We start from the raw sequence: 21,764 nt of genomic DNA, 5'->3' as shown, positions 1-21,764 counted from the left end.
CCTTCCACTAGACCAGGTTGCTCCAAGCCCCATCCAGCCTGGCCTTGAGCACTTCCAGGGATGGGGCAGCCACAGCTTCTCTGGGCAACCTCTGCCAGTGTCTGACCACCCTCATAGTGAAGAATTTTTTCCTAAGATCTAATCTAAATCTCCCCTCTGTCAGCCTAAAGCCATTCCCCCTTGTCTTGTCACTACATGCCCTTATAAAAAGTCCTTCACCAGGTTTCCTGTAGGGCCCCTTTAGGTACTGGAAGGCTGCTAGAAGGTCTCTGTGAAGCCTTCTCTTTACCAGGCTGAACAAGCCCAATTCTCTCAGCCTGCCTTCACAGGAGAAGTACTCCAGCCCTCTGATCATCTTTGTGGGCCCCAATGTTTAGACAAACATAATTTGTTAAATGGGATGCGCCTTGGTAGGTCTCGCTTCTTTTCACACCTCAGGATGCCTGAGAATTAAGGTACTCACTTAAATGCTGAAATAGGAGCTAAAGCCTCTTTTACACGCACGTTTCTGGCAATGCTGATGCCACCGCTTGCTGTTGTCCTGTTGATCTTTTTTGTTGTTGCTGTCATACAGGATGTTGTTTTTTAATCTCTTCAACAGCTGACATAGTGCTTTACCATTTAATTATTCTGCCGCTGTCCTTGCAGACCTCAGTGTTTCCATAAGGCAGCAACTGTCAAATATTAGCCAGGATTTAGTTATTTACTTTAGTTCTTTGCATAAGGACTTACTTACAGCTAAGACATGCTTTTTATCTCTCCTGAAAGACACATTTACTTTCCAGGAAGAATGATGGAAATGTGTTCTTTTTACTTAAAAACCGTTTACTCCCTCCTTTTCTGAGTGCTGGCCTAGCAATGTAGTTTGGTCCTTTAAAGAAATGTAGAAGAGTGGGGCTGTTTGGGGGGGTGTCTATTTTTTTGCTAAAATATATGAAGTTACAACAGTCTTCCACTAAATGATCATTCTGGACATGATGAGAATTTGATCTTTTTATATTAAACGGCAACTAACATTTCAAATAGACTTTTGCAAATGCAGAATTTAGAAGAAGTAGAGGATCTGCAGCTTAAATAGTTACAGCTTTATCTTTGGAATTACTGGCAATACTGTGGCTGCTTTAAAACAGAAGGTAACATTGACATATGCTTGTCATTTCAGACTTTAAAGTCTATCAGAGTTAATGTTATGAGGATTGGAGTTCTTTTTGCTAGTTTAAGTATCTGTCAGGTGACTGTAACTAAGCTATGGTTTCTAAGACTGAAACGATGCTCAGAATTTCTTATTCATATAAAAGAGAAAGAGAAAGTTTATTTTTATGAGGTAGAAATCTGAAAAAAAAAAGAAGGCAAAACATTGACAGGATTTTTTTTTTTTTGTCTGCTGAATGAAAAAGCACTAACTTCCTGTCATTCTTTTTAAAAATGGAATGTGGACCAGGTAGCTTTCCTCCTTGGTTAGGAGAAGCTTGTCAGCAAGACCTTTGGCACCATTTGCTTTGTGCTATGACTCTGTTACACTTCGAGGAAAATATTCTGAATGAGACAGTACATTGTGGCAACAGAACAATTGCATCTTCTCAAGGAGCACTTGGTGACTTGCTTGGCAAGGCAAGGCAGCACTCCATAAATGGTTGCTTCATCATGATTCAAACTAAGATTATTTAAAATGTTGTCTGCTGCAACTCAATTTAGATGCAGGAGGACATTCTCCCTTTGTTACAATTCTATTACTATATCAGTTTAATTTTTTATTATTTAGGACTAGGTTTATTGGCTCATATTTCTTAAACTTGTAAGACTGAACATTGTAAAATCAATATTTCTGCTAATTAAGGCGGTTTTGGGGAGTGGATAATCAAACAGTGTAGTGAATCATTAAAAACTTACATGCTAATATTGACTAGCATTATTGGCAAAAAAGAGACCAAATCTCTATGTTAGGGACTCTTTTCCTTCTTGTATCTTTACTGCAGAAGCAAAACATGTTTAATAAAAATTGATGTTCTCAACATTTAACAGTGTAGAGGTGGTATTTTATAACTATAAAAGCAAATGCAGTGCATTAAAATTCTGGGCACTTATATGTAGCATTTTCTTTTCCATCATTTGACTTAGCAGTAAATGGTATCTGACTTCAAGGAGTCTTACTGTGTTTTGAAATGGATGGAAAGTTCCTGACTCTTAGGAAAATAATAATCCCTTCTAATTTATTGCCAATTTTTGACAGTATCTTTTTACCTTCCAAAAGATTGTTTCTTCTTCTCTGACATTTCCCTTACCATGAAACTAGAGACTGCAGGTAGGAGATTGGATGTTGTTAGACACCATCATTTTATTCTATGCGTTTGACTGACTTTTGCCTTAGAAACCTGTACATAAGAAACTAGGGTCTGCTGTCAGATCCAGAGTGACCTGATTTTGCTTTCCTCCTGGACCAGATTCTTCCATGAACAAGCTGGTCAAGATCCTTGATGTGAGAATGATACTTCTTTGGCAGGGTTAATTCAGGGCAATATCACATGCAGGGGCTGCACCCGATTTATTTAAGTAAAGTAGAGTAAGACAAAGACTGAAATGGCATTCATTCACATTTCAGGTATAAAAACATCAAATAGAAAAGTCACTAATCTAACATGGGTCAAGCCAAACACTGCATCTGCTCAGACTATTTCACTCTGTGCTTTTTTAGCTAGACTATGACTTAAGGAGTTGTTCTATAGTACTTTGTAGCCTTCGTAATAAAAGGAAACTTGGCATCAATATAGATCTAGGGCATCAGAGTTCGCTTGGTGGCGGGAAGGGGGGACCTTAGGAGAAATTATGTCAAACATCATCTGAGCCACAGAAAATGATAAATGTGTTCTTGCTGTATTTCCTGAGGAGGTTTCTCCCTAAAATGGTTATTGCCTAATCAGAAGTTCAAAGTAAAAGCTTTTTTTGATGAAAGTGCAGTATTTTATCATTCTTGTTTCTAAGATTAACTTCCTCAGTTTGCATGGGAAGTTCAGTAACACTTGCATATTGACTCAGGCAGGCTGTAGTAATTAGGGTAAGTTTTAGTCCACCTCTTACAATATCCTTTAACCATTCAACATTTTCCTCTGTGACTGGAAGCAATTGAATTTATGTCCCTTAACATAAGGTGGGACAAAGTAGCACAGCGAGATACAAGCTCTTGTTAGGAGTGCTTCCGATTTATACATGTTAGAGGATTTCTATCTAAACTACAGAGAGATGGGCAGGCATTTGCCACCCTGTGGACAAGCTACAGTGTGACTGCAGGAAAGGAGTGACCTCAGTTTGTGACCATTGCATTGTGCGGCCATGGCTTTTACCCTTCATTCAGCAGAAGGTAGTTTTAGCTGGGACTGGAAATGAGGGCCAGTAATGAAAGGCAGGTGATGAGGTACCTAGACACTGCATGGGGAGGAACTCCTGGAGGTCGGCAGTGACTGAACTTTAAAAAGACAGTTTGTTGACATGTGAATTTAGGAAATCTGCTTTTCTGTGCTGTTGGGTACCATGGCTTGATTATTGTGGTTCTCTCATCACTTAAAAGGTTGAGTGTAAGCTTACCCTGTAGTTGAAACATTGACAACTTCCCTCTCCCAAATTGATTCACTGTTGGCTAAACAGAGAGACTTGCACTTAAGCTGTAGCCTTTCCTTTAGAGAAGCCATTAATTTGGTTTTCTCCTATGGCTGGTTGCTTGGTATCCACAGGAGCTTATGAGAACTTAGTATCTTTATTCTGCTGTAAAAGTGAGTTGGCAGCTTCAGAAGTTGCTACCAGCACAAATGCAGACAATAATAACCATAAAAGCCTACTAGACTTAGGAAAATGGTTTAAATGTCGCTTGAAGAATTTTCCTTTAACTAATTGTGCAGTTAAGGAATGAGTTTATAGAAGGAAGAATATAAATGCTCAAAAATCAAGTTTAGAAAATTTTAACTTATTAGTTAAATTTGATTTGCATGCTTGCAGTTTAAAGAAATTCCTAATTGGCTAACTCTACTTCTTTGTAATTTTTCCTTGCTGGTATATTTTAATGTAACTATTGATTGGCTTGTGAGCTTGCAACGAAGTTAGAAATATTAGTTTATAAATGCTGATTTGCACAGAAGTTCTGAGAACCAGTTTGTGAGATTTTTTTAATTATTTTTTTTAAGAAACCTAGTTCTTGCTGACTTGAGAGCTTTTCCTTTCATTTGCAAGCAGTAGATGTTACTGTACCTCACATACATTTGCTCTAGGCAGTGTCGGAGTGACGGGAAAAAAACTGTCAAACTGCTTTCAGAAATGGCAAGAAATTGTCGGCCCTGGAATTGTACAGCAAATCAGTAAATGTAGTACCTTGAGAATAATGCATTTTCTGTCAGTCTGCTTTTTTAGTGAAAGTGCACAGAAAGCCCCAGTGATTAGAACTGAGAAGTATTGTCACATAATTAACTCTTTAATTTACCCAGGGGATTTTATCAGTCTGTTTTAAATCTGCCCACATGACTAGTGTAAAGAACATCAGGTCAGGTGGGCAGAAAAGTCTAGAGAAGTTGGCCATCTGTTTCTCCTTCTGGACAGATGTTGTCAGTGGGGAGCCTCCAGTCTGAGGGAATCGTAAGACTGAGCTCCCCACCTGGTCCAGATGCTCTATGATTTTAGGTGGGCATGGTTTAAGAAGCTGCTCTTTCACAAATACTTACCAGTCCTATAAGCAATGGAACAACAGGGGAAAACTTCAGACTGTGTTAGTGTGAAGTCTACTACAAATCTTCCTTATGTCTGTGCAAGTAAGGGCACGTCTTTTTTTACTATAATACTGGGCTGGAAGAGCAATGAAAGCCTGTAGCACAACCACAGTTGTCACCGTATTTTAGTATCTGAGCAAATCCCTTTTGACAGGTACGTAGCAAATAAAAAACAGACTAGGGAGAATGTAGGCCCCCTCAGGAAGCTCTCGGGAGAACTGGCTACACAGGATTTGGAGAAGGCTGAGGTTCTGAATGACTTCTTTGCCTCGGTCTTCACTGGCAAAGGCTCTGACCAAACCACCCAAGTCTTGGAAGGCAGATGCAGGGACTGTGAGAATGAAGACCTTGCACCCACTGTAGGAAAGGAAGTGGTTCGAGACCAGCTTAAAAATCTGAATGTGCACAAGTCCGCGGGTCCTGAAGGAGCTGGCAAATGAAGTTGCGAAACCGCTGGCCATCGTATTTGAGAAATCATGGCAGTCAGGTGAAGTTCCCGATGACTGGAAAAAGGGAAATATAACCCCCATTTTCAAGAAGGGGAAAATGGATGACCCGGGGAATTACAGACCAGTCAGTCTCACCTCTGTGCGTGGCAAACTCTTGAAGCAGATTCTCCTGGATGGCATGCTAAGGCACATGAAAAACAACAAGGTGCTTGGTGACAGCCAGCATGGCTTCACTAAGGGGAAATCCTGCCTGACCAATTTGGGGGCCTTCTATGATGGGGCTATGGAACTGATGGACAGGGGTAGAGCAGTTGATGTCATCTACCTGGACTTGTGTAAAGCGTTCGACACTGTCCCACACAACATCCTTGTCTCTAAATTGGAGAGACATCAATTTGATGGATGGACAACTCGGTGGATAAAGAACTGGCTGGATGGCCGCACACAAAAGAGTTGTGGTCAATGGCTCAATGTCTGTCTGGAGACCAGTAACGAGTGGTGTCCCTCAGGGATTGGTGCTGAGACCGGTCTTGTTCAACATCTTTGTCACTGACATGGACAGTGGGATTGAGTGCGCCCTCAGCGAGTTTGCTGATGACACCAAGCTGTGTGGTTTGGTTGATACACTGGAGGGAAGGAATGCCATCCAGAGGGACCTCGACACGCTTGTGAGGGGCTGATGCCAACCTCATGAGGTTTAACCATGCCAAGTGCAAGGTCCTACACTTGGGTCGGAGCAGTCCCAGGCAGAGCTACAGGTTCGGCAGAGAAGAGATTCAGAGCAGCCCTGAAGAGAAGGACTTGGGGGTGTCAGTTGTTGAGAAGATGAACATGAGCCGGCTTCAGTGTGTGCTTGCAGCCCAGAAAGCCAACCATATTCTGGGCTGCATCAAAAGGAGCGTGACCAGCAGGTCAAAGGAGGTGATCCTGCCCCTCTACTCTGCTCTCATGAGACCTCACTTGGAGTACTGTGTACAGTTCTGGTGTCCTCAACATGAAAAGGACATGGAACTGTTGGAACAAGTCCAGAGAAGGGCCATGAGGATGATCAGGGGACTGGAGCACCTCCCATATGAAGACAGGCTGAGGAAGTTGGGGCTGTTCATCCTGGAGAAGAGAAGGCTGCGTGGAGACCTCATAGCAGCCTTCCAGTATCTGAAGGGGGCCTATAGGGATGCTGGGGAGGGACTCTTCATTAGAGACTGTAGTGACAGGACAAGGGGTAATGGGTTAAAACTTAAACAGGGGAAGTTTAGGTTGGATATAAGGAGGGAATTCTTTGCTGTAAGGGTGGTGAGGCACTGGAATGGGTTGCCCAAGGAAGCAGTGAGTGCCCATCCCTGGCAGTGTTCAAGACCAGGTTGTACGAGGCCTTGGGTGATATGGTTTAGCGTAAGGTGTCCCTGCCCATGGCAGGGAGGTTGGAACTAGATGATCTTAAGGTCCTTTCCAACCCTAATTATTCTATGATTCTATGACTCATGTTGGGTTAAACAGTGGCCTCAACTCTGGTAAATCAGCACCAAGCCCATTTTAAAAAAATCCAAAAGAATTTATACCAGTTGTTTACAGTGTGGCTTTTGAAACAAGTCAACTTCAAAAAAACTTGATTTTGGGGTTAGCTATAATTGCCTTTCTGTGAAACAAACAAATACTACATACAGTGTGATTTGTTCATGGGCCGGCCACTAAACCTGGAGTCACTGAATGGCTTGAGAAAACACCACCTCGTGTTATCAGGGTACAAATACTTTTGCATATGGTCCAAGCCTGATTCTCTTGAAGCACTCACTGCATGAGAAGAATTGACATTTATGAGTGTGCCAAAGGACAAAAAATTCAAGCACTTGGATGTACTTAGGAGGAAATTGGATTCTGTGGATTCAGTTGCAAGGGCAAAGCAGCCAAATCTTGCCACAAAAAGTGTCTTGGCTTGTACTGGTCAGGTTGCTTTCCTCATTAGAAAAGTTGAGGAAAACCGTCTGTCATGATAGCAGAGGGGAACTGATGAAAACAGGGAAAACTTCTTACTGACACATAAGTGGTGTTCCCTGCAAATTACAGACAGGCCTGTAACAATTTTAAGTTGAATTTTCTGGAAGGCAATGCCATCGGGTAGCATCATCTTGCTGGTTCTGTGGTGGCCCCCAGCACCAAGCCTTACAGAATACAAGATCAAATACACATCATAAGTAAGATGGTGAAGGATGCTTTCCTTTGAATGTGAGCCACCACAGTCTTGAGTTCACAATGCAAGGTCATGCTGTATTTATTGAAGGGTCCACTCTGATACAATAGACTTTCTGAACGAGTGTGGGAAGTAGACACAGCTGGGCACTCTGAAAAACCCTGATAGCAAGAGCAGTCAGGTCACCTTTTCCTATTTGAACTGGTTTCTGCTGTCACATTGGTTGCAGGTGTCAAGGTGTTCTCCCAGCCTGTTGAGAAATTGTCAGTTGTTACTCCCGTTTTCTCTGCTCCTGACCACATGGATGTTAGTTGGTCAAGTACTGATGTAGGCTGTTATCCTCCTTCCTGGATTCTGGATATTTGCACACAAAGGAAGGAATCTTTCCATGCAGAACTTACCTCTTGAAAGTTCTCCTAGGAGAAAAATATTTCTGAGGAAAATATAGAGTGACATTTTTTTTCTGGTTTTACTGTTTTACTGATCACCCATCAAGCTTGAGAGGTCAAAAGATGTACAAAATGCACACTTAATGTGGTAGAACTCATTACCACAGCATGCTGGGGAGGCCAGCAGATAGTTCTGTCCAAACAGGGATCAGACAAATTAATCAAGTCTGGTAAAATCATGGTATGGTTTTAGCCACATGGCCTTCCTAAGGGGACTGAAGAAACATTTTTCTTGTAGTCTTCTGTGTCCTTAAGATCTACTTAAAGAAGGGAATTTCAACATACATAAAATAGCTTTGTTCAAGTGAGCATAATGTCTTTGCAGGTGTTAAATTTGGAAAAAATATTTGAGCTATTGTTTTAATTTGTGAACAAACCTGTTTGTTTCTTAATCCAAGTGTTAGTTTATCAAGCAGTGGAGACTCAAAGCTGAAATTCTCCATCAGGAAAACTAGACTGCTTTAGTTTGTTTTAGTAGAACTGACATGGAAAAAAATATGAATATCTACAACTGGAGACTTAGAGTGCATTACTGAATTTAATAAAGAGCCCTTAAGGCAGGCAGATCAGTTACATTATCCTGCAAGTTTTTTTATTGTTATACAAGGATTTTTAGAAATTCCTGACAAAATTAATATCACTAGACCTTTTATTAAAGGCTAATATCATGAGGATCATTGATATATAAGCTTCATAGAATACCTGAGACTAGAAGGGGCTTCCAGATGTCTCTGGTCCAACCCTCTGCTCAGAGCTGGTGGAAGTAAAGCAGATTTATCTGTAAAGTAGCGTACAGATAAACTGCTGGTAATTGCAGCTCTAATGTCACTTTAAATAAGTTTGCCTGTGTATGGAATATAATTCTTAAAGTAAATACCTGAGGTTTTTTGTACATTGAGTTTTGCAAAATTGTCTCAAGGGTATGTGGATTAAGCAATACAGAGAACTTCTGTGTTGTGCAAGAAACTGGTGGTTGCTACAGTCTTCTCAGCCCTAGCTGTGAGGGCATATCAGCACTTTAGTTGAAAGAAAATGGGAGTATTCATAAAATACTCCATAAATTAATTTTTAAGGCATAATACCTGTTCTGCGGTAGTTTCTGTATGGCAAGAAATAGTATCATATGCATTGGTTGTAAGATCTTCTACATGATTACTTTTTAAGAATTGTTTTTCACCTAATCACATCCTTTCTGGTATCCCCTTGATGGCCATGGCTCATGGGATGTTAGTCATCAAATAAGGATCAGCTTCTCAAGACTGAGATTGTAAATCTAGCATACAGATCTAATTGGATTTGGGAACCAGAGCAGAGATTTGTTTCAGGGCTAGTGTGACAGTGCAGCTACATCGTGTGGTTTTGTTTATTCAGTTGTGTGTGTGTAGCATCGAGCAGGAGCAAAATACTGCATTTTAAGCAGTAAGTGGTTAAACACAGTACTTAGGCTTGCATGTTTTTTAAGTGGAATTTTCTGGAATGTCTTTTGAAGTGCCACAATGCCATCTACTGGCTCATTTTTTGTGGTTACTTTTCCCAAAGGGGTTCGGGGTTTTTTGTTCACAGGCTTAGGTGTAAGGTTTCTATGGTATTTTTAAATAGCAAAATAAACAAGCTGGCATCGAATGAGCAAGATAATTTTGGGATGCCTGTGTATGTTAAAGGCCATAATACATTACATATGTTAAACGATCACTTCTAATCTCTTGCCAGTTAATCTTTCCCTCCTTTTGTTAAAAGTAACTCTGAGATGATTAGTACTTAAAGATAAACAGAAAACGGAGATTCCTCCATTATGTCCCTCATAGTAGCTTTTGTGCAAGTAGCTTCACTGTTTTCTGTCTATAGTCATCCAGTTTCCCTTTTTGTTTCAATGTTTTCATACAGATTAATAGAAGACAAAGAAATGTGTAAACTGTCAAGTCACAGAAACTGGAATGTGTTGTAGTGGATATTATTTCTGACAGGAATCTGACAAATTCCTAGATTCAGTGTATTTCCCTTAATTGGCTCCTTCCCCCACCTTCCCCCATGTTCAGACTTTTCAAGATTCATCAACAACCTTCTAAGGACCAAAATTTCAAAGGCTTTCTAACAACTGTTGTGGAGAGGCATGTACTAGAAAATACGATGCTCAGTTTCAGGCTGCTCGTACCATAAATGAAGAGTGGGGAGTTATAAGAAGTTTTCATCAGTTCTTGTTTTCAATGAGCCTGCTTCATATTGTCTATAGGAGTAACTGTCTGTCATCCACTTGCTGCCAAAAGAAATGAATGGGCAAATACAAAAATAACTTCCAGAAACCCCTCAGAAACTGTAGATACAGGTAAACACTCTTGCTTCAGTTTCACTTCCTGCTTTTCCTGGAGAGTTTCCTGAATAATTGGTTAGTTTGTCTTCATAAAAAACTTCAGTTTTAATTTGTTTCCCCCTGCGCGTTCAGTTTTTCCTCACAGAAGTTGTTCATAATCCTGCTTTTCTTTAGTCTAGTTGGGAGAAAGAAACACAGATAATGGCTTGTAGCACTTTGGGTTGGTTTTTAAATAAATCTGTAACTCAAGTAAAGCTTCAGGGTCATGATTCAAAACAAAACAGCTAAGAAAAAATGTCCAGCTGTTTCTTAAATGGCCTGTAATGACTGTAAATTCAAACATCTGTGCCCCTCCTGGCCTTTCACCCTCTATCTCACTGACCTTCAGAAGGTCAAGTGGATCTTGCAAGCCCAGTTTTTATCTGGTAGGAGCTTTGACTTGCTGACAGCTGTGGAGCATTTGCACTACGTGTGTGTACTGGTGGAAGAGCCGGAGTGCTTTTGGCCAGCTCATATGGAAATGAAGGTGTCTATGTTAAAGTTAGTGCTGGTGTGTGGCAGCAGGTTATTGCACTACAGTTGGCGTGCTGTACGCTGGGAGCAGTGGAGCTGAAATGATTGTACTTGGCACCCGTGTTGGTTTTGTCATATAAATGATCTGTGTCAGAGAGGTTGCACTGGGGAGCAGGTCTCGTTAGCAGCTCGGGCTTCCCAGTCCTTGCTAAACAAGCCACCCACAAGCCATATGGTAGCTCTGCTGAGGGGGAAGCCCTCTGTGGCGCTCCCATCACTGTGATGTTTGGTTTTGGCTGGGGTGTTTTGTTTGAGGAATGCTCTACTCTATCCTGTGCAGAGGAATGGAGGTTGCTTTCTGCCTATATTTGGAATAAGTGCTAACCTTTCACTCCTATTTGTTATCTGTGCCAGGAAATACCAGGGCAAGCCTCCATTTAATGTGACATTAAGTAAGGGAGAATTAGCAAAGCCAGAAGAGCAAATAGGATTATTTTATACCACTATTCTGTTACAATCTCTGCTTTTCTTTTTCTTCTGCTGTCCTGTGCTTTTGCAAAGAAGAAAGAACTAATTAAGCCAGTTGCTGAAAGTGTTTTGCCACCCACACCACTGATAAGAACCCTTTGTACAGAATTAACTCTTACCAGCTGTGCTAAACTCAGTAATTTATCTTTGCCAAAAGAAAAAAGTGCTGCTGTCGTTTATTCCAACTAAACAAGTTAATGTAAGCTATGCTCTATATGCAAACAAACATAGATATCTTCTGCTCAAAAGCTGGAGCTTTTGCAAATAAATATTTTCTCCCTCGTTAATTCTGAGTGAACAGCACTGGGAAATCAACTCATTTGCGTATGGAACTGGCTGAGCACGGCTGCAGAGCAGTTTGATGGCAGGACACTTGCCTAAATTTGGGCAGGTTCAAGCACGAGGGCTTGGATTAGCTTGACGCTGTGCTACAAGTGTCATTTGCCTCAGTGCTAAGAGGCAGGGGTTGATGCCTGAGGAAAATCACGTGCCCTGAGAGAAGGGCTGTAGAAAGACAGAAGTTCACCCACTCTGACCTGGAGTATCTTCAAGAGGGATGGAGCAGTTCACTGTGTTTGTGGTTATGGCTTCACGAAGACTGCTTAAGAAAATAGTCACAGTTTTTGACTGGGGTACTGGTTTGGAAACTGAGCTGAACCAGAAAATTGATCCCAGGGTACCCAGGATGCAGTGGACAGCAAGTGACAACTCACAGTCACAAACCTTGACCAAAATTCAACAAACCCATCCTCAGTCCTAAAACATCAATGTCCTTCTTTCTCAACTGCTCCCTACTCATGTTTTTGAAAAGTGTAGGCAGCCCAGGCAATGCTTTTTTCCAGCTAAATTTCCAAATTCTGATGCATTTGGTTCTGCCTGTTCCCTGATGGTGTGAGAACAAGGATGTTTTGTGTGGTTTTCACTTGAACTCTTCAAAAAGAGGGGGCAAAAAAGGAAAAAAAAAAAAAAAAAAAAGCCCTTTGAAGCTTAGGTCACTTGCAGGTGTGGGATTTGGAGATATTAAACCAAGAGTGATGACTGAGCAAGAAAAACTAAGTCCTTGGATATCCTCCATCAGAGAAAGTCAGATAAACAAGGAAATTATCTTTGTGATTCTGTACCGGAACAGATGACTGTGGTTTAGTAATCTGTTAGAATTTTGCCAAAAAAGGAAATCTTGTTAATGCAGAAAAATAAAAATTAGTCCTTTCCTTATACACTTAGAGATCAGCTGAACACAGCAATAGGGGCTTATATTTACATAAATGGGATGCTCCTTTCTGGGTGAAGATTGAATCAAGAAAAACCTAAAACAAAATTCCTCTTTGGAAATGCACACATACATATATGTATTTCTAAAGATAAATTCAGTTAGTTCTGCTTTTTCAAATTTAATCGTGAAATTTGAATGTGCACAGAGAAAAGCTCAGCCTATAATCACATCCGAGGTATCTGCCTAAGGTATTATCAGTGCAGAGAAATCGACATATTGGAAGCTTTAAAGTAAATTGTTCCTTATATAAAATTTAAGTCTAATCCTTGGGTTTAGTTTTCTTGAACGACAGGGGGGAAAAAACCCGAAACGGAGTTTGTGTCTTATGTCTTCGAAAAGTGTGTATGGGACAGGATTGACATCTGTGTTTTTTCCAAAACACTGAAAGGCCTTGTTACTTTAAAATGGTATTAAAGCACCTGGCAGTTTTACAAAATGCAGTGTACCTGGTGCCACCCCATAACCAGCACTGGGAATTTCAGTGGGAGCAGTGTAAAGTCTTGAGGCAGATCAGTCACCACCAATTGAACTGTAGCTAACATTCATTCATGTAAAAATTCAGTAGCTCACTCTCTTTTACCTCCCAAAATAAATCTTCAGAAGCAAATAAAAATGCAGGTTTTTAAATATTCTTGTGGCTGAAAGGCCATTAGCAAAACAGAAAATATAAATTGCTAGGTTAAACAATATTACAGTTGTGAATCACCTGAACTTTTCCCCTTTATGTTTGGTGGTTTGGATAAGATTCAGAATAAACAGAAACAGAAATCCAAATATATTTAGTTAAATGCTGTATTGCCTTACCAGATGTACACAAGTATGTTCTGCTTGAAATGAAAAGTATTTGCCTTATTTAGTGCATCTTTCTGTAGTAGGTGACTGTGCCAACCTGACTTAATTGCGGCAGTTTTCCTATGAGTTACAGTTAATCCTTTTGTTTAAGCATGTAATCCTCAAATCTGAGCTCTGATAGTAATTATACCTCTTCGTACTTCTGATACCTGTATATATTTCCTGTAAAATATAGGGCAGGGTCCAATATAAGGGCAGGGTCCTTCAAGGAGCAGTGTCCCCTCAGCTTCCATAGGAGAGCCCTCAAGCATAATACATGTTCTGTATTTGTTTACCATTTGTCTCACGGAGTTACTACTGCAGGTGTACGTGCATCACATGCTCTGGTACTGCAGGTAACTGCAAAAACTTCATGTTTATAAAAATCAAAGCGCAGGTGTAGCAAATGTGCATGGGTAACTACTGTGCCATGATACTACAGGTATGAACTTTAAATGGAAGCAAGCACAGGCCCAGCTGGGATCAGAATAGCTACTGGCTTCAAGGCAGCAGATGACCAAGGTTTTCCATGCTGCCAAATCAAACACATTTTCTAGAACAATTTACATTGCCTTGTGCTGCTACACTGGCAGCATTTTTTTTCACTGAAAACTTTGGCAGTTCTCACCATGCAGGGCTTAAACACTCCTGAACTGGTTTTGACTTTGGTGAGCTCCGATATCTTCTCTGGCATGTCTCTTGTATGCAGACATTCACATGCATTTTCCCAGAATTACAGCCAGCCAGTCTTGCTTTTCAGTCCTTAGTACCTGCTGTCTCGAGATGTTCTTAGCTCCTGAAGTTCAGCTTTTCCCAATGCACGTACTCTGGTGCCTTGCGCTTACTTTATGTATTGTTCACTTAAAAATATGGTGAAGATAAAGCATACAAGCTTTTCAAGGCTTTAGACAATCATCATTTAGACAGGCAAATCTCAGTTAAAGCACAAAAAGTCCACTTGCCATTTGGTGACTGGAGCTTTCTCTGAGTTCCAGTGGTTTGGGACAAAATGAGAAATTGTGCAGAAATTTTCTGGAACCTGGAGGGAGGATAACTGTAGAAGGTGATGTGCTGTATCAAGAAAGGGGGGGGGGCACAGGTGCGTAAGTCATTTTCTGAAAGACATTAACCTACAAACATGCCATATACATCCCTGTGCAACTGTTTTGCAGCCCTTCCCAGCAGCTCCATTGCCCAGTTTACATAAGAAGTATGGCTAAAGTTGATTTTTTTTAGTACATTGCATTTCTAGTATTTGACTTTAAATATTGTAAAATGGGGTCTTTAAATTATGATTGTTGTCAGGTGGGAACCGGCAGCTCCTTTTAGTTCTGCGGTAGTTCACACTGAAAGCCTATTAGTGCTACAAAATTACTTTAGCACGCTTCTCAGTGTTTATACCTGCCTGTCAGGACTAAATTTTCTTCAGTGTTTCATTCCAAAAGTCCCTCACAATTAGGGATCCAAGAGGACACCAAGGAGTGAAATATATTTCTTTCATAATGAGAGTTTAGTCTTTGTATGTATTGTGGGGTTAGTGTATCTGTGATACAGAAACATTACAGTATTTTCCTGGATGTAGTGCAGAATGTGTGTTTTGTGACAGTGGCTGTTGTATTATACTACTGACAAAAGTAAGGCAGGCACTCCCACTGGCATTGATGAATTCTGCTTATGTAGTTGCTACAAAACATAGGGTCCTCTGTGAATGGTTTGGGCATTTACATACCAAATGTCTCAGCATTACTAGAGTACCTGTTATACCACACTCAGCACAATGTTATCCAGGTCTTTGTCTGTATTTTCAAGTACTGGTGTTTTGTATTCTTTCTGTGCCACACTCCGTACCTTAACTGAGTGATTTTTTTCTTCTCTGCATGCTATGTTGAGATCAGCCTATATTAAGTTTCTCCCCTTTACCCACATGTACTGATTCTAAAAGATTTGCTGCTTCTGTGTTTGACTTTTTGAAGAGTTTGAGCTGCTCTGTGGAGGTAGAGGATTTATATGTAAATAGGAGAGAAAAGGCAAGATGCTGAAATACGTTAGCAGGTAGCAGGAAGAGAGGAGAGGTGGGAGCCTGGAGATTGCCAGGATGCTGAAAGCATGCAACGATCACTCTGGGTCAGAGTGTTACCTCTTCAGATTTGCTTCCTCCTTGGATGCGTGTTGTATCAAACCTTCACCTGGCTGTTAAAGCCCAAAATCATTCTTTGCTATCCTTTGACTCACTGTCTGACATCTTTCTAAGGTTACCTTTGCAGCAGCAGCAGCGGGATGCTTCTGCCCCTTCGCAGCAGGCTGCCACCTGTGCCATCTGCTGTTGGGCCCTCCGTACTTTAAGATGGCATTTTTCTTGTCACACTCCTTTTTTCTGTAGGCCAAAAGGCTTGCAAAAAAATGAGAGAAGTGAAACAGTATGACTTTACTGAAGGACCACATCTCTTATCCACTTGACTTTCTAATGTTTTTCTTTCTCTGTTGAGGATCCTTACTTGTTATTTCAAGCTATATCAAGTGTGTAGCTATTTGGAGCAAAGGCTATGTCTGTCATGCCCATATTGTCTATAGGGATAATAATAGGTTTGTGTAATTAAAAAAAAAAAAAAAGTATATATATATATGTTTACAGTATTTTACGTGTTAATCTTTGAGGGATTAGATGTGATTCTCTGCTCTTTTCACTGAAGAGTATCTCTTCAGGGAGACCACAGAATAAATTAATAAAAGCGTTAAATAAATACGTCATCCTGCTGCTGATAGGTTGAATAAAGGTGTACCAAGATAAAGTACATATGGTTCTAATAAAATTACATGATTTATCATCATTAAGAGAAATAACTTTCCGACAAATTTTCGCCCATTAGCTGGTTTATTTTACTTCACACCTTCCTACTTAGTGAAAGCCAGACAAATGGTAGCTATAAATTAATTTTTCCTGCCTTTTCAAAAGCTTCATGTAGCTGTAGAAGATGTTTTGTCACAAAGGAAAAAAGAAAGCAGCATTTGCAAAATACAGGCAGAAGTAAATTATACAATAGTTCTGACTTTCCAGCTCTTTGCTTTCCTTCGCTTCCTATCCCACTCCTGTATAGACAAATGGAATCACTGAAAATAAGGGAAACATCTCTAAAATCATACAGTTTTTTCCATATTGATTCCAGCTCTGAGGAACTGGAATAAACTATGTGTTTAAGGAGCCAAGTGCAGTTTTTCAACATTCTTTCCTAATCAAAAATAAATAAGGCTGCTGCTACAGTGTTTAATACGGACACAAAGATCTGGCAAAGCACCAATGTTATTGATGAGGTTTTATTTCCATTTGAGTTTCTAAAATTACTTTGTACCATACTGGTGTGTTTATTATTGCAATACAAGATAATTTCAAAAACTGCTGTATTCATTTAAAGAACATTAAACTGGCTTTTGTTAAGATGAAAAATATTTATGATAAAGTGTGCTGTATATAGCATATCTGGCTTTGGACGTGGGGAAAAAAATAATGATTCTTAAAAACAGTAACAACTTCACATACCTTTGCAAATTGATTGGCATCATCCAACAGGATAGTAGGTAAACAACTGCTAACACTGTTGCCAGCTCTTAGAAGTAATCATTATTCTTGTACATTTCTGTTCTTGTCACTTTCAAGAACTTAATATGCATTTATAATCATTCACTTAATATGCATTTATAATCATAGTGCAAGAAAGTACTAATGGGTAACTTCTTCCTGTGGTGTTAGAGGCCAAGATTTGCAGCAGCATTATGCAACATGACTGTGGTGTCATCAGGGATTTTTCTTCCTAGTTAAGATTCAGCAGTGTACCTGTGAGGAACACTTGTCAACTTTTCAGGTGCAACAGGATGATCCAATCTGATTCAAAATATGTCTGTGTATGGTATAGATACATTAATAAACAGGACTTTTTCTTTCTTCCCTGTAATAAAGAACCATGCAAATGCATATATTTGTGTGATCCATGGCTGTAGTAGTAAGGTAACCATTTCTTCCCTGCAGCAAAAGAGAGAAGATGGCTATGTTTCTATAGAGACTGTGTTTTTAATATATTTTACATACTTTTATGTGTATATATATATATAAAAAAACAATCTACAGATATATTTATATATGTAAATGTGTTGACTGTGTAAAACCATTTTTTAGTGCACTAACTTTAGTTATCATCTGCACTTAAAAAAAAACAAGAAGCATTTTTTTTACTTCTCCTGTGATGACCCTCTTGGGAATAATTGAGAGCTAAAGAATTGCTTTCTTACGTTTTCATATTCCTGAGCTATGGTGACACTTTTATGTGGTTAGGCTTTGTGTTTACCTATAAAGTAATTCTCTGTAGAGTAAGAGTGTTGCACCATCTCCTGTTAAGCCACTCCTGCTTTTGTCTGCCATTGAAAAATAAACAGTGCATGAAAAAAAAACCTGGGCTTGGTTTGCCTCTGAGGACAGAAAATTGCTCCCTAGAGATTTCTTCAGAAACTATATTTAAATAAGGGGACAGTAACTAAATAAGCACGGTTTGTTGATTTTGCCATTTGTGTTACAAATGGGGGAAGACATAGAAGGGACAGAGAAGGGAAGCTCCTCTGTACCACTCTTACATTGAGTTAGCTTAGAAAGCAGTGGTAAAGACACAAGGGTCTGTAGTCATACCACATTTATTACGTGAGAACATACCTGATTGCAATTAGGAAAATGATGTTTCCCCATCATCAGTTGGGGAACTCAATCAAGATATGTCACCAGCTGTGCAAGGTGCTAACATTCCTTCAAGGGCTGAGACCTAAATTGTCTTTCCTTCTCATGTGTCACTCCTGCTAAGAGATATTACAAGCCAGGTTTATTGTCATTTTGGCTTTGCATTTGTTTACTGAAGCTGTGGACATCCTTCTGATCCACCTGATTTGGCTGTGCATTGCCATTTCCTTTTGGACATTACTTTTCCTCACGTCTGCTACCTAGCTGCTTACCCAAGTAATTTTAAGGCACTGAAATTTGTCATTAAGACCTCACCTAAGCAGGTAGATAGTTGTTTGGTAGGAAGATAATGATGAGCAGTTCGGTAACAGTGAGAAAAAGTATCTTCATCAGGGCTCAGCAGGATTTGTTAGAGCTCACAGGTTATTCACCATGTAATTGCAATTCTGTTAAATACATGGGGAAAAGGGATACCTGGCCACCTTTGTATTGCAGAGCCAGCACAATTAAGGAGGAGAAAATTAAACACTGTGGTTTATGAAAGTCAACAAATGTTTTTCATCTATTATATGTACAGAGCTGTGAAGGAAAGATGCCATCATACCTTCCAGAGCAGTACCGTGCACTCTAAAATGACTAAGGCAAGTTAGAAAAAAGTTTAAAACCCAGTCACCGTATTTTCAGCTCTGCAGGAGCAGTCACTTCTCCCTCAACTCTGAGCTGCAAAGTAAATTCTTCATATGAATAAAACCCACAAGACACACCACATACCTTCAAAAGCTGAAGACCTAGTAGTAGTTTGCAAAGTCTGCAGGGTCTACTCCAGTGGCTGTGTTGGATAGGAAGGCAGACCCTTGGTTTCAGGCTACCTCCCAGGTCACCACGGTCCCCTTGCAGTTGTATCTATCACATGGCTTGGCATGAAAGCTATATATAACCTGCTCAGCAGCCACCACAGGTCTCCCTGAGAGTCAGGCACTGGTCAACCATAGACTGTTTTGAGAGGACAGAGTTGGCAATTTGACTGGATTTGGTGAATTTTTAGGGTGATAGCATGTTCTTCTAACGTCTTCAGGACATGGGGATCTTTTTTATCAATATTTATTCTACTGCTTTTTATTTAATTCTACTATTGAATTTTTACTGCACCTCCCCATACACATCTCTGATACTCTGTTATCTGGGGAAAACCTCTCATACTTCCTTTTCTCAATAGTGAGAAAAGATTCCCTGAAGAGGCTTTTCCCTGTAATTGCTGCTGCCAGCCACGAGCAAGGAAAAGTCCTGTTTCTGTCTGAACACATAAACACCTAATAACCAGAAAATGGTTGAGTTACAGGATGGACCAGTGCTTACTGTTCAGTTATTTATTTTTCCGTTTGTTGTCTCTTATCTGTTGACAAATCCCATTCTGAAACCTTGAGTCTTCTCCTGGATTCAGATGGAAGGCAAGATTAAGTTTTTCAAGTTCACAAGAAAAAACTGACTGTATAGATTTGTCCTAAATCTCAGAATAAGGACAAATTGTCAGGTTTTGGTGGTCGGGCTTGTCAGACTTACTTTTAAAGTACGTAATTTTGCAGGCAGAATTTAAACATTAAATAATTCAGTCAGATCCGAAAAGCAGCCTTTATATTTCTATTTATTATCTTCTCCTGATGGCAGAGTGGTTCTTTAGTGCACATTCTTTCCTGCAGAATTTAATTGCAATATGTTACCTTACAGAGGTAAATCAAATTCTGGGTAACAAAGTTGCTGAACAAATGGTAGAGCCTTTTTCCACAAAAGCTTCCTGTGATTAATGAAAATACCCTGACACTGACCTATGCACTGGCTGCCAGCCATCTACCAGAAGAGTACATGGTATGTGGTGTACAAGCTACAAACTCACATGATGAAAAAAAGAACACAATAGATAGCCACTTAAGTCTTTAAACTTGGAATGATACACAGTGATGCTTGCTGCTTAAGTCCTTTCTTTAGACTTAGCATCAGTGAGGACACTGTAAGAACGCTGTTTTGATTCAGAGGGTTAATGAGTGTCAGTGTGTAAATACTGGTGCAGTCCTTCTGCTGAGGCAGTGGATGTTTATTGATGTGAATTTTTCAGCAGCTATAAAGGGAAGGTCTGTTTGTTTTGTCTGAAGTGCATGGGAAAGGCTTGATCATAATGTTAGAAATTCAAGGCTAATGGTTTAAAAAATTTTTCATGTTTCAAAGTTCAGCTTAAAATGGTATGGCATGGCATAGCTGCTTTAAGGGAGGCAGCAGCCCAGCAAAGGCAGACAGCCCAGCACTGTGCATTCACTGAAATGCCCGCATGCCTGTGGTTTGCCAAGGAAGCAGCTCAACACACACATCTGTGGTTTCATGGCATTCAAGACAAGATGTACAGCAGTAGATAATATCACCTGTTGGCACAGGAGCAGCAAACAACAGGTCGTACCTTTCTCTTACATAGCCATCTGCCCCGGCTGAATATGATTGACTGAGAAGTCACGTACTCGGTCTCATCTATCTCCCCAGTTGGTGGAGAAAAAGAAATGCAATTCAGGTTTCAGCATTTTTATAATCCCTCTGAGCCTCCCATTAAATTTGCTCTACTGTGTGGGAAAGGATTAAAGATTCTTTGGGCTCCAAAACACGGTATACAGAAATTAAGTACTACAGCATGGTTTGTTGTAAGGCAGCAACTAAAGTGTATAGCTTGCCACATAACCCAGAGCAGCGAGTTCTCTTTGATAAGTAACAGTTGTTGACAGCTTAAAATTTCTGTTGGTAACGCATGCCAGAGTTGTGTACAGCCTTTGTTTTAAATATTCTGTGTGTAACATACTTCGTAAGTAATTTAAAATATAATCCGAGTCGTTCATATGCTGTTACTAACTTAGCTCAGTGCCAAAAGAAGGGAAATTTGCTGGTGAAGAGAACTTCTGTTCCTTTAAGAATGGCTCATAAATTCTCCCTTGTAATAAATATTTCAAGATTAAAATCAATGTGTTACAAGTTTCAGACAAGGCTGTTTATCAAAATGAAATAGTTCATTTCCTAAAAGGCAATATTATTTACATTTTATGTGAGTGTGGGCATAGATGAGAGATTTTTATTTAAGAGCAGCCAAGATTTTTTTCCCCCTCAAAAATGGTAAATTAAAAATGCTGCAAAATTGCTCTCCCTAATTTTTCACTATTTTGACATCCCGACTTGTTGTCAGGCTTAGTTTGTGCAGTATTCAATTCTAATAATTATATTGTACTTAGTGTAATTAAGCATCTAGCCTTTTTGTCCTAATTCCATAATTAAACAGAAGAACTTCATTTGTATGTATGTGGAAAGGACACAGAGCTACCGTGTACCCAGGCTTTGTGGAGGAAGTAGAGGTGAGAAAGGGCATAACAGATATTAAAAATTACATTCAAAAATTCATACTTTTAAAATAAATGTTTTCCCCTGCTTACGTTACCCTACTTGCATGAAACTTCTTCCTTCCACACCACAACTGTTAAGCAAAGAGCTGTGTGTGACTACTGCCAGCTGCCCATCTGTCTACAATTTACCAGTGTTACAATGCAGACTGGAAAGTACTAAAGAACAAGAGGAATCAAAGTATGAGTGTTGCATTTTTGTCATTTTTCAGTTCCTCATTGCACTAGAAAGCACATATATATGAGGTGTCAATACCATCTCATGAACAAGAGGTCAGTTCCAGTGTGTGTAAAATGTTACTGCTGAGCTAACTGTAACTGGTTTCACCCTGTGT

At 39.9% G+C, this 21,764-nt stretch overlaps 1 protein-coding gene across 2 annotated transcripts in view; it reads left to right on the top strand.

The window, feature by feature from the left end:
* Positions 1-21,764, top strand: part of LYRM4 (LYR motif containing 4) — a 91,040-nt gene that overhangs the window by 68,438 nt on the left and 838 nt on the right. The window lies entirely within an intron of this gene.

The sequence above is a fragment of the Pezoporus flaviventris genome, unplaced genomic scaffold, assembly GCF_033815535.1.
Source record: "Pezoporus flaviventris isolate CSIRO_AGI_PZ_B2104156 unplaced genomic scaffold, CSIRO_AGI_Pfla_v1 ptg000007l, whole genome shotgun sequence".
Lineage (NCBI taxonomy): Eukaryota > Metazoa > Chordata > Aves > Psittaciformes > Psittacidae > Pezoporus > Pezoporus flaviventris.
This window is presented reverse-complemented; position numbering and strand designations above follow the sequence as displayed.